At 34.1% G+C, this 14,855-nt stretch overlaps 1 protein-coding gene across 1 annotated transcript in view; it reads left to right on the top strand.

The window, feature by feature from the left end:
* The window catches only part of LOC551501 (fringe glycosyltransferase), a 66,455-nt gene that overhangs the window by 30,046 nt on the left and 21,554 nt on the right, over positions 1-14,855 (top strand). The window lies entirely within an intron of this gene.

The raw sequence follows: 14,855 nt of genomic DNA, 5'->3' as shown, positions 1-14,855 counted from the left end.
TTGTTCTGCGGACACCATGGATATAAAGACCTCTCTCTCTCTTTCTCTATCTTCTCCGTATTCCGTGTTTTTCAGCCCTACTCTCCTCCGAGGTCCTCTTCATTCAGCCTTCTTACGATCCGGTCGAACCAGTATCGTTGCAAAGAGAACCACCCTTGAAAGTCGATCGAACGCCGAGCTCGGGTATCGATAACAAGCTTGGTAACCCACTTAAGTCCTCGTGGCTTACGAACATCCTTCTTTTCTTTTTCTCTGGACGCTTTTTAATTTTTTCAAACTGCCAGGCGATCGAGATTGGCTCCATTGAAAGTCTGTAATTTCGTTCGAGCCTCTCCTCGAACGATTTTTGAACGATTCCCCGATGAATTGTATTACGATAGATCATGAATTTTAAGAAAGATTGCCTAGAATGAAATAAAAATTTGATTTGGAAATCGTTTTTTCATAATATTCCACGAGTGAAGTTTAAAAATAGCAATTTTGAAATTGATAAATATAAAATATTTGTATAAATATTAAAAAACAAAGCTTAAGTAAAAATCTGCTATATTCTTCAATATAATTTCTTCAAGATAATTCTTCAATATAATAAATTAATAATATTTATTATATTTGGAATATCTTTTTGTGTATCATGTACATTTTTGTATATTTAAATTATGCATAAATGCATAATTTATTAATATCTAATTTTGTCTAATTATAAATGAAAAGTATTATAAAGATGAAATGTTTGGATTTAAAAAAGAGAACTGGATTAACTTTCCTTCTGTTTCGATTGTGCTTTATGCATAGTATGTGGACCGAGATAACCTAGACCGTGTCATAATAATTCGTGAGACGAATCTCATTCCCGGCATTGTCATAAATGTTCTCGTTTCGCGGTGTCCTGGCCGCATTCCCGCCAAGATCGTAACAGGTTCTGTAGAATTCATCATAATGACTCCTCCGTTTCCTCGTGTATATTATCTTACAGTGATTTACCTTAGAAGATTCGTAAATTCAAATATAATAATAATATAATTAAAAAAATTTATCTGGAATAGAAATATTTAAATTATTTAATAATTTTTAATTTTTATAACCTTCGATCAATATTTTTAAAGTTTAGAATTTCAGATTGTCTAAATCTAATTTAACCTAACCTATATCTTTACTCTCGAATATTTTACGGTAGCAAGTTCCTTGGACAAAGGCGATCACCAACGATTGTTAAATCGAGAAATAAACTATGCACAGAGAATCCACCCGCGTGGAGTAATAGTTGGAAGTGAAAGGTGGCTAGTGCTCGTTGGAAGTGGTTCGTGCACAGTCCACAACGTATTCTGCGACCCCCCATGGGTGTGGTGCCATCTTCCAGCCAAGATTATGGTCTAAGGTACAGTGGACGTTACTCCCTGGGGTCTTCGCGTACTCGTATATTATATTTGCCCGAGAAACACTCGCTCTGTTCTTCTCTCGTTCTTCGCTCTATCCTTCGTCTCGTCTTTCCTTCTTACGTCGTTGCTGCGTCCGCTGAGAGCTAGAGGCTGTGCACGTGCATTGTAAGAGAAGCTTCGGGATCGACGGGTGAATGAGCGTTCATCCGTGAGGGTGTGGAGATCATTGTGGTTAAGTTCGAAACTGTTGTTGCGTTGGTCAGATTGACTCGTGCGATCTGTTTGAATGTTCCGTTATTTATGAGACGATTGTTCTATCGTAATGATATCCGAATGGACGACCTCTAGAGAATATATATATCTCGAGTTAATGATAACAGTTTGAACATTTTATTAAAAATTTGATATAAGGATTTAAAAATTCATTGAATTTTCGATTGAATGTATTAGAATTATATATTTGAATTATTGAGGATATATAGGATATGCAATCGACTTATCTATTGTATGTAAGTAATATACGCATGTCAAACTAGGACATGTAACGCTCTCTCGCGGTTCAATTTGGTAAGAAAAATTTAACCAAATTTATAAAATAAAGTGAGAATTCAATGTGTGTATATAATGAATTCAGTGAATGTATATAATGTTGCTCTAAGCTGTTCGAAGAATTACAAAAGAAAGAAAAATTATACTCTAGGATTATACTACATAAATTATATTCTTTCTGATATTTTTCGATAATTAATGACTTTTCCAATCTTGATATATTATTTTAATAACGTTGACGATATTTTTTCACTTTTGGCAGCCATTTTGTGTCGTAAGATATCATCTACAAGGTAATATAATTTTCTTCGATAATTAATAATAAATAAAAAATGATGAAACGAAATCTTAATAAATTCGCGAGGCTATTATTCGTTCTTCGAGAAAACGTGCATCTAGTTTTCAACATCGATTACGATTTACTGTAGAAGCGTGGTAACAGACAAAGAGTTGAGTTTCGTAATCATTGGTCGATTCAGAGCCTCGTAGAGGATAATTGAACGTGGAGAATATCTGGTCTAACGATATAATAGGCACGAGGCAATTCTGTCGCAAAAACATGTATACCCGGGGCTAATTTAAATCCCCGCGGTAACAAAAATTGCAGTGATTATCGGACTATCGTTCTTTCTTCGTTCTCCGATTATCGGTAGTTCTAGAGAGGCCAATTGACCCAATATCATTGCAGATATTCTACGAAAAAAATGTATTGAGTATATTCTAAAGATTGGAATTATTTTCTTAATCGTTTTATGAGGTAATAAATTTCTAATTTTTTGTACTTTTGAATTCTACGTTATATATTTTCCCAATTTTAAACTTTCAATCGATACATGGATGAATTTTTTTTAATTAAGATTTCGATCGATTCGAGAGATCAAAATAGAAAAATAGAATTTTAACCTAACATTTTTTTCAATTCTTCGATTTGAGTGACTTGAACACAATTCTAATCTAAAATTTCTTTCAGTTCTATAACACGTTTACTGTTTCAAAGTTTTAATCAATATATATATATGGAGTTGGATTTTCTAAAAGTTGGAAGAGTTGGATTAACCTAATAATTTTAGTTAGTTCGAGTGGCCACAGAAGAACTTAAAATCTTTTTTAGTTCTTGAATTCTACATAATATATTCACAATTCTAAACTTTTCATTTACATGGAGCCTATTTCTAGAGAGAATTCATGATTTCGGTCGATTCGAATGCTCGAAGAGAAGAATTCTTCTCTATAAGAACTCTTCTCTATAAGAAATAAGATGTAATCTAAAATATTTTTTCAATTCTTGAATTTCTCATAACACATTTACAATTCCAAATTTTCAATACACACTGAATTCCATTTACGAAAAGTTAATTTAACATTTTAATTCGATTCGAATAAAATTCTAACCTAAAATTTCTTTCAGTTCCTGAATTCCACGTAACAAGTTTGAAATTTCAATCGATATGAAACTAAATTCTTCTGAGGGATTAATTCGACCGATTTTAATATTTCCAAATAAGACGTATCAAGACATCGCTATTACCAATCTCATCTCCACCTAACATCCTGCCAATCTAATCACCCATCGGTCGTTGGTTTACGTTGTTTCGCAGCCAGTGTAATTACGGTTGCACCACGGTGGATATGGCGGCCACCACGCCCCCGGTGAAAGGATGATCGAAACGAAACGGATCGACTCGAAAGAGAAAGAGAGAGAAATAATCAGAGAGGCGATACGTGGCCACCGGTGATTTCAGTCGGCCGGTAGGTCGATCCAGCCCCAGGATAACCTGCCGATGAACCGTAAACCAGGAACTTATTACCAAGCCGTGTAGCTCGCGCTCCAACTTCGCGGATGCTTTATTATTACGACTACCAGCGACGTGTGTGCAATCGTGGCGGATGTTGCACGTGTTTCTAGCATCCGAACGACACGCCACGTATGGGTAGAGAGAAGGAGAAAGATGGAAGAGCTTATTTGCACCAAGGATGAACCGACTCGTGGCTGCTGCCTCCTAGGGTTTCTAATTGGGAACCGAAGCCGGGGATACAGGGGAGAGATTTGAGATTGCTTTACTAATCGGTGAATACTTGGGTGTTTTCTTGCATGGTTGCATTTTGACGATGGAAAATTTTTTTTATTGTAGGAATACGTAAAAGTTAATGCTTCGTTAGAGCACTGTTGGAGATGAGGTATCGAGGTATCTTTTGCTACTCGAGTAATCGAACAGAACTTTTACTATATACTGGTATCCGAGTATTTTGAAATTTTGAAGTCAACTTCTACTCATAATCGTATCTCCAGGTAATCCTAAAAGTTTTCCTATTATTCGTATATTCGCATTTAAATTGAATAATAAAAGTTTCATAATATCCACAGAGTTGTACAACGTTCCAGTGAAAATATTGAAGATATTTAGAAGAAGAAAAAAATAAGCTTTTACAGACATAATTTTAGGAATTCGTATTTCCAAGTAATGAAAGTTCTCAGTTTATTTGTATATATTCTAAATCAAAATAATGAAAGTTCCACAATACACGAATAGTATTCCACTGAAAAAATCAAACTTTTCATTACTAAAATTGGTGTGGCGATCACTTTGACCGCGTGTACGTATTCTTCTTGCCGCAAAAGCTTCTTACCAAGACCTTATTATTATCCATATCGGTGGAATCGTTGGTTTTTGCCAGTTGAATTACCAACCAATGCAACAGCCGGGGAATTACACCGGTGCATTAGCTGCAACCGGGTTTATTGCTCTCGGTTAACGACCTGAGCCATGAGTAATAATTACGTTCCTACATTTCTTTCCGCGATTCTATACTGTCCCATTGTTGGCTGCTGGGGCCAATTTTCCTCTATGTGCCCCACAACAACGACTTCTGGATCGAAATCTACTTTCTAGTCCGTCGATTTAATTATACGATAAATTCAATTCAGATTCTGTATTGACTGGCAATTCAGATTGATTTCTATGAGAAATGAAATGTATAGTGAACACAGCATTACGAAATGACTGGAAGATTGTGCTTATAGTCGATAATTATATATTGAGCATAATAGCAATCGTATAAAACCGGAAGCGGAATCTTAATATTGATGTTGCAAAATGTTGCGAAATAATTTCGAGTTTTTTAGAATATTCGTAGTATCGCTTTACGATCCGTTTTTCTGATTGGAATATTTAATGCAATTTATGCAATTTCGTGCAGAAGAAAAAAACTAGAATAGTCGAGATTTTATTTTATTTTATTTTTATTCATTATTATATGTAAGATATCAATGAGAATATTCAGTTTTATTCATTCTGAAGTAATCGTATTTGTTTATACTTAATTTTTATTACAAGCTTTTATTTTTGCTTTAACAATATTCGACAAGAATAAAGATATTTGTTATAAAAATTTTGTATCTTATAGTATCAAATTTTTTTTCCAAAAAATATATAGTATCCATTTGCATACGAGTTATCATCATTAATATGCACAGTCATTTTGAATTTGCACAAAAATAATTGCAAAACAATAAAATCCAAAACGATTTTTATTCCATTAAAAATTTATTTCATCCCGCCATTAGAATTTCTAATTTTCGATTCGAATGTCGTATCGAATTTTATTTAAAAAAATTTATTCATTACATATGTATCTCCAAATAAAATTTTATTACCAAAAAAAAGTAAAAAAATTTCAATGCTTTTCAACAAAATATAATCTTTCATCGATCTTTCCACATCACGTGGCTCGTTAATATCTTTTTCGAAGATAACATTTCGATTTCTCGGGAATATATATATGGTATTCGAAAGTGAAGAAATACGGTATAAATCGGTGGCTGATCTTAGAACTAATTAACAGATATATCAGAGTTGTGTCGTAACATAGAGTGTCGACTAGTTCGGATTTCCGTCCCTGGACCCTGTTTCGATCGTTTAAACGAGCGGGCCGATCGTACATCAGCCGGACCCCGATAATAGGGACTGATGCGGGATTTACTGCTAATAGCACGTCGAATCGGTAATCGGTCGCGTATTAATTAATCAACAGAGGCCGTGACAAGCTGCGTGCTCCTTTTTTTTTTCTTCCTCTCTTTTTCTTTTATGTCGAAGCGAAAAGAGAATTAATGAAGAATAAAATAACGGGGAGGAATCTTTCGAACGAGGAAAGTATATAAGCGAGAATGGATCGAAATGAATTGAAAAAAACGGATTTACTTAACTTAACCTATAACAGTGATGAATATTTTTATGCGCATGTGCCAAAAGTTTATAAGTGATATTTATTGAATTGCTAATCAATTCTTTTTTTAGGTTAATTTCTTTTGTATAAAAATATTACTTCTATACACGATAATCTAATAAATAATACATAAATGTGTAAAATGATTATTATCATTGTGATAGTGATGTGCAGTTCACAAACAAATTTTTATACTTATCATAGGTTAACTTAGAGGTTAGATTGATAATATTAACGATACAATTTTTTAATTTTAATAATTTTATTTTTAGTCCAGTTTAATCTTTTTAAAATATTATCAATATTTATATTTTTTAAAAAAATTGGTTTGAATTCAGTTATTATCGTCGAATAATATTATTGATCGTGTACGAATTTATGAATTATAAAGATTTAAATATGCAAATATAATTGAAAATAAAAATTTTTTAAATTTTTCAGAGAATATTTTTCACGAATGAATACTTGAGTGTAACTATTTCTAAACTACCACATAAGTCTTCCAAAGTTCTAAATCTCTGTCAATATCCTTAAAATAATTCCACTGATAATATTCGAAAAATGCAATTCCAAGTAAAAAGCACTGAAAATGAACGGAAGCGTGCTACGGAAGACAGGAAACAAAATAGTGGCACGTCGAAAAGGAAGATGAAGTGGCCTTGGATGGCGCAGGATGCAGGAAAAAAGGGGAACCGTAGGTGGTCGCAGTAGGAAACCAGCGAATTCTCGGTCCTTTACTGCCCGTATTAATCATTCCGCAAATGGAAAAGGAAGGTGCGAGTGAAAGACAGATATCGAATTGAAACGGGAAACGTTTCATTAAAATCTAGTCTTATTGAATAATCATACCAATAATTAAAAGATAAAGATTATCCTTATCGTGACATTTGGAACGAATGATATCTTGGAATGGAGATATTGGAATAAGTTCAAGAGGTCGATTAATTTGTTAAATTGCAAGAAAAGAAAGAATTTTTATTTTTAATTTTATTTTCAATAAAATCAATATGGTAACATTGATTTCGAATGATAGTAATCATTGGTTAAATAAATCTTTTTATTTCTACATTCAAAAAAGTAATGCATTATTCATAAAGCTATATTTGTGAAGAAAAAGAAAATGAAGAAGTAATAATATCTAATTGCAGATTTACAATTCTTGTGAAAGTTGCTTTGGAAAATATTGTTTTATTTAATTTAAAAAAAATCATTTGGATAAATGAGATTAATCAATTAACAGATTGCAAGACGTACTTGAGATTGACCTTGATCTTGCATTATAAGGACTGCAGCCGGCGTGAGTGATTCCCGAGGGAACATCACTCTGCGGTTTTCCTATTATACCGGGGCAAAAAGCCGAGCAAACAAACCATACACCCATGTCCGGGCAAGAGATCGCCAAGCATCTAAACGATGAATTCTTGCCGCGTCTCTTCCAAACTGATTATTCCAAGATCGAAAGAGAAACATCCAATTTAATTGCAATTTATATCTATATCCCTTTTTGATTATTTTTTAGATCAATATCAATTTTACAAAATTAAATTTTATTTATTTGTAAAATTCTGTAAGTATCTTTTATCCTCAAGTAGTTTCAATCTTATCGTTTTAGTAGAATTATGTATATAATTAATAACATTTATTCTCAAATGGACTTTCACCCTTACATCAGCAAAAATATTTTCTTCATTTTTGTCCAAGTATTATCGTTTTACTTAAAATTAAGATTAATTATCATTCGTCTTCGAATAAAATATCAAAAATTTTACTAGAATACGATAGATGTAACGATTACGGCTTTGGCCTCTAACACCTATTCCCGCATTCACCAGAAAATCGCACCCTGTTCGCAGGCCGGAGGCACGCGGATGCGCGCCACATGTCCCGCATTCCGTCCTTCGCCCCTCTTTCTCTCCCTCTCCCCACTCGCAATCCTGCGATCCTTTCTCCTCACCTCTTGCCCGTTCCCGGAACTATTAATTAGCCTCTGAGCTCGCCACTCAAACCACCGCTGCCTTCCTCTTTCGTTCTACACGATCGTTCGATTATTATTTTCGTCCAACATACCCTTCTTTATATCACTTATGTCGAGATATTCTGTCATTCAAGGTCGATATCCCCACCATCGTCAATTCCAATTATTGGAAACTGTGTATTCGTCACATATTTGTTTCGGTATACCATCTGTGTAAAAGTTCATATTTGTCGCACTCTAATGGTATATTAAGGTGCAGGTCTCTTCTTTACCAGAAATACAATCGGTCATGCTTTATATATACGAATACTAACATATCGTATATTATGGAAATGACAACTTCGATTGTCGTTGACAAAATATCAATAAATGTTTCTGGAATACACAGCAATATCAATCTTTGTTTAAATATAAAATGTAAAAATTATTGAATTAAGAATATAAGTGCCAATAAAGTTATTGTACTGCATAAAATAAAACAAATAAATGGAGAAGCGAGTTCAACGGTATATTATCGCACAATGGATATTCACTTAACTGAAAATGAAACTCGTTGATGGAGATCTTATATTCAATTACGAGTAAAATTTATCCGTCATTTTTACGATATCTTAGAATTGATAAAATTTTATTTTATGCTTAAGAAAAAGGAAAGAAAGAATGGACTCTATTCAAAGATAACCAACCGCGCGATTCCTCTGACACGTTGCTATTAACCATAACCAAAGCAATTTTCTCGCTCCTCCGTTTCTCCATAGAATCGAAAACAGGCGAATCGCTTTTTCTTCGTCGGGACACGCGTTCGTCGAGATACAATGGACACCTTTTTTCTTCTCCTTCAATTCGACCTCGTTGTGTCTCCTTCGTCCTCCACACACGATGCGCGACGGATTTAATTAGAGTCGCATCGCCTCCAGATATATACGCTTGTCCGAGGATAATTTCGCTTCGCCTACCGTCCTGTCCCATGGCCAACGAAATTAAGGCGGCGTTTAATGAGCGTGAGGACAGTGGAGGGGACTGCCCATAAAACTCCTCCGGCATTGCGCCAACTTTTGACCAAGGATAATTAAACGAAGCGTATTTGATCGAGCGTATAACCTCTATAGAATTTACTAGTATTATATTTATTAGTTTGTCGAGAAAATTTTTAATGGAATTTGTTGGTAATAGATAGATTGATGTTTGAAATAAAGTGGGATTTATACATAAAAAGAAACGTGGAATTTAAATAAAATTCGATTTTATCTGTGAAGAGGAATTCTAGGGAAATTATGTTAGGTTAATTATCTATCGAAATTCTAACTATGATATATCGTTCCCTGGAGATAATAAGAATATTGGCGCGAAATTCAGAAAATTGGCTGATTCGATTTTCGTCGAAAGCACACATTATCCAAATTACATTTCTACATTTGGAGATGAATTTTCGAATTGAATTGCATTTTTATATTGCATTTTCGATTTGTTAATCTTATTTTCCAATCTGCAATTTCAATAATTTACTTATCTTCGAATCTTTCTATTTTGCTTTTTAAATTTCGATTTTTAATAATTGTTGCATTTTCGATTTTGAAAATTTTAATTCGTCACATTTTCGCCTTTGAAAATTTCATCTCTTTTTTGCAAAGTTCGATTTTTTGGCAATTTTCGGATCGAAAATTTTTTTTTACTAAATTTCACTCCTCAGCTATTGCATTTTTTTCAAATTCCAATTCTTCCTCCAATTTTCGAAAATTTCCTCGCGTTTCATTTTACAAATTTTATTCTTGAGAATCTTCGAGTCGTCATATTTTCCTAATTCTTTTACTATTCTTGAACCAAGTCGGTCGTGGACAGGAAGAGCCGCGAACGGTCGTTGCACAGGACTTCCTTCGATTAATTAACACGAAAGAGAAAGACACGGAGGGGGTCGGTCGAAATCTCGCGGAAATCACGACGAGCGGAGCCGCGACGCGTTACGAACGTGGGAATCGTTTTCAGAGTGCACGCCGCCGTGAAACTATCGCGCTGATTACATCTCTCTGTTTACTCTGCCGGAAAATCAACATTATTTATGAGTGCGTCCCGGCGAATTTCGTTATCGATCGTTCCGCGTCTCGAATCCGAATGAATTTTATTTTTTCGCCTGGAAAAAATGAGGAGGAAAAAGGAACAATCTCCTTCGTTCCGCCCACTTTTAACTGGGACTGGAAACTCAACGGACCGCGAACATTCAGAAACAGACCTTCCCTCTGTTTCATCCTTCCATGCTCGTTTTGAAACGAATAATGTCGTTAATTAAAGTTTTCTGAGGAATAGTATTCTCTCTCAGGAATGTGTTTTTATATCTTTGTATATTTTCTTATATTTTTATCGTTATTACATATATTTTTTTTGTCATAACTTTGGAGGAATAAATTGGTGGAAATTATGCATATTTAAGAGGATATTCAATAAAACGTAGCTGATATGATATACATACAAAATGAATTAATTTTGGAAAAAAATTCTAAAATATTAAGAAACTTAAAGCATTTAAAAAAAGAAAGGAAAAAAAGGAGCAAAATATTAAAACATCATAATTCATATCGTATTTAGAATTGTTCAATCAGTGGCAATGATTCCAACGCGTCAATTGAAACGCGTACCCAGAGATCCACGATATTCATAGGTTAAATTAGCTCGATTAAGCGCGCCCTCTCCCTTTTTCTCGTTCGACAAGCGGCCACGAGAGGCGCGCCGTTTAATTTCTTCCCTCCTCTTGCCCCCATTAATCACTGTCTTCTCCTAGAGCGTCCAATTCCTCTCAGGCGTGACTGGTTTTTCCACGCGGCCTTGGCCGTGGTGCACGCGCCATCTACTCGCCCGATTTTCCGCTTCCTTCGTGCTATTCGATGCGAGTGCTAGTGAATCGAGAAGAGTTCAAGGATGATCGAAAGTTCAATGGCTGCTGTTACGTAAGGAGGGAATCGAAAGTGGAGAATTGAAGTGGAGGAAGAAAAGTTTAGTCTATCTCTAAGTTTTCAACTTTTTCAAAGTGTGACGTATTCTTTCAAAGTTAGGTTATATTAGGTTAGGGTAGAAATAACTTGTTACGAAAGAGTTACGAAATTTCCAAAGTTTCTAAGGTTTCTTAGTTTTTTTAGAGGGCTTCAAGGCTTTCTAGAATTTCATTAAATTTCTTATGTTTAACGATATGAAACTTTCAAAAATCTTCAAGATCTAAATCTACGAGTTTCGAGACTTCTAGAATTGTTTAAAAAAATTTTCTAAAATCTCAAATATTCAAAACACTCTAACTAAATGTGATCTTCCTTTCTTTTGATTTCCATTCATGGATCCAACGATAACCGGTCTGGTTGGATAAAAAAAAGAACGAAGCCGCAAAGTGGAAATCGATCGTGCCACGCAACATCAGGATTCCTGTCGATAAGAAAGTATGGATTCTGTTACGATCCTGGGAAACTGGGTGCAAAATTTCCCCCTTGTCGATCGTCTTCCAATATTTAAACGGTCGCCAAGGCATTTTATCGCATGTGTGAACTCGAATGTGTGAATAGCAATATAATTGGCGAACTTTGGTCAAAAGAAGAATTGTTCTTAATACGAATGGATTACAATGAATTACTGATACTGTGTCGTCCAAGTGTTATTAATTTTTTAATATGTGATCTGTTTTCGATCTGTGTGTCAATATATAATATTCGAAATTTAGAATTTTTTTTGAATTTTGAGAATTTTAGTGTAATAAATTGTGGAATAAGGAATCTGAAAATTTGAAAACTGAAAACTATAGAATTGGAGATCTACAATTTAAAAATTTTGAAGTTGTATTAATTTTTTTAAAGTATTATTAATAAAATTTTCGATTGTTTGTGGCCGAATTTGAGATTTCGAGAAAATCGTGAAACAGAAAATTTGGAAATATTTGACAATTATACAATTGAAAAACCTAGGATCTGAAGTGTGAAAATTTAATAAGTTCAAAATTGGAGGCATTAAAAATTCTGCAAGAGTATAGAAGAATGCATGTCTCAGAACTATAATTGCATAGCATTCAAGGATATCGTGCTTCCTCCTTTCCAATCTTTTTCTTATCTGCAATTCAATCCCGGGAAAAGAGCAATCTTCCGATCTAATTAGCTTCCCTTCCCCATTGTAATCGTTGTGGCCACGGATTTTCCAGCGGGAACGCGCATCAGTCTCAGTTTTCACGCAGACCAAGCAAACCACGCTGGTCGTCACGGGTCACGCGATCCCCCCTCGCATTCAGATCGAACAATACATCTCCTAATTACGCTTGAGGTTCGTTAAAATCGTCGAGACTGACCTCTTTCTCTCTGAAAACGTACGTACAAACACGCAACTGTTTCACTTAATTTCCAGATTAAATTTTTGAATTTTCAAATTTTTTATATTTCAGATTCTCAAATTTTTTGATTCGCATAATCTCTTATATGAATCTTCAAAAATTCATAAATCAATCAACAACATATATAATACTATAAAAAATTTCTCAAACTCTTAAAAAATCTACAGAATAGTTAAAATATATTTTTAAAATTATTAAAACAATATTTTATACCATTTTGTATCATTTCAATATATACAAGTATCTTTACATTCCAAAAAATCCCTCAGAATCTCAGATTAAGAAACTTAAATATATTAACACGTGTTGCATTAATTTGAGTGATGGGTTTAAGTTCACTCGTACAACGCGCTGGAACTAGTACACTTCAAACCCATCACTTGATACTTGCATCGCAACGCGTCCAGCGCCCGTAAGCTGCTTTAACCTCGCAAACTCTCCAAAGATCTTTAACCACACCTTTCCTCCCTATACGCCCAGGAATTTAATCTCTCGATGCCGTTACTCGAAGCCGCGTTAAAACGTATCCAGCCAATCGGTCGATCCACGAGTCTCGACAATTGGTCCGGCTATAGGCGGACGACCAAACCCGGAAGCGTGCGCCCGTGTATCCTTTCCGTGTACCCTAGCATCCTTCTAGTATATCGATGGTCTTTGAACGAAACGGGTGTCGGCCGAACGAGGACAGGTGAACGTTTCAAGCGGTTTACGGTGTAACCAGCGTGCTCTCGACGTGCTCGTGACCCTATGACGGCCCCCTCGCCATCAAGAGACGCGTATCAGTTCCTTGAGTGGGGATTCGGCCAGTTCCTGTATCGCGTATATAGAGAGTTAATATATGAGAGGCGAGATCTTTTGAATGGTCGATTCTAAAGATAAAAAAAAAGAAACAAACACAAAAGTAGCAAAAATACCGATTGTGAATTATTTATTAAGTTATAAACGATTCAAGTTTACTTTGGATATAGCGAAACATGGATAAATTGAAATAATTTTATCTTCGCTACATTGACTTCTAGAATCTATTTTAACAGAATTGTCAGACAGGCAATATATTACTATAGAAAATAGATATTATCCTCATTGTTACATTAAGCAGGATATATATCACTGGCTAATTTAACAAGTAGTAAGGATGATGTGATATCATGTATTGTTTTCATACGAAAATTCGGCAAATTTATTAACGATAGAAAGAATAATATATCGCTTTCATTTGACAATTGTGAAAATGTCTGAATTCCTCTTAGAATGATAAGTTTCTGTATTAGAAGAATATTTGATTGCCATTGTTAAATTAAAGACAAAAATATATCATTTAGCTTTGACGAATTTCCGAGTGAGAAATATGTTACGTCCACCATGTTTACATCGTGTCACGTGACATATCTGCCTAGTCTAGCAGCAGTAGTGGGGATAATGTGATATAACGTATTCTTTTTATTCGAAAATTTGTCGTTAGAGTTACTATACTATCTTTCATATTTTACGAACATATTTACACCTTGTATTTGACGTTACCTTCATTATTTCGATATTATTATATCTCTGCGAGATATTATGATTATATTTCGTAGCGTGATGCTTCTTTTGTAAATTGCGTGTCCGGTATACGAGGCCCCTCGATCTAGCCCCTCGTTCTCATCCTACGTTATTTTATTGGGATATCGGCGACCGTTGCAAGCACGTGGACACGCATGCAAATTGACGCAGCTTGTACGTAATTATCATTCGTTAATATTCCTACCGATAGCACCGTGTTTGTTATCGATGAGAATGCAGAAGGAATTCTTCTTTGGTTCTTCTTCTGTTTGTTCTTTTGGATCGAGTGCTTTGATCATTCGAACAGAGCTCAGTGGGGCGTAACGCAAATGGAAATTTAAAATTTCTGAGAGAATCGAACATCGTTTCGTAGAAATGATTATACTACTTTTTTCGTATTTTAATCTGGTTAAACAACAAAGTCCATGATATTTATCGCATACTGTTATTTTCGTTATTATTTTCATTATCCAGATGTAGAATTTTTCTTTTTTTTTTTTTTTTTTTGATGTATTTATTTTTTTTTATTCAAAAATGATCATCAAGATAAAGTACGAAAAAATATCGTTCTATCTTATTATATTTTTAATTTATTTGTATCATACGAAAGAATGAAAAATATATTTTCATCAATAACTTTTTTTTTATTAAATTTAAACACTAATATTTTAAAAAAATTGATATTTTATTTTATTGATTTTTATAAAATAAAAGAAATTATTTCGTATACACATCTTCATATTGATAATAATGAGAACAATCCAAACTAATTATTTTATATGAAATTATAATACATAGTTATTGTAAATATTATATATATTTATGCAAATGA

The sequence above is a fragment of the Apis mellifera genome, linkage group LG11 (assembly GCF_003254395.2).
Source record: "Apis mellifera strain DH4 linkage group LG11, Amel_HAv3.1, whole genome shotgun sequence".
Lineage (NCBI taxonomy): Eukaryota > Metazoa > Arthropoda > Insecta > Hymenoptera > Apidae > Apis > Apis mellifera.
Note: the sequence above shows the minus strand (reverse complement) of the source record. Positions and strands in the feature narration are given on the sequence as shown.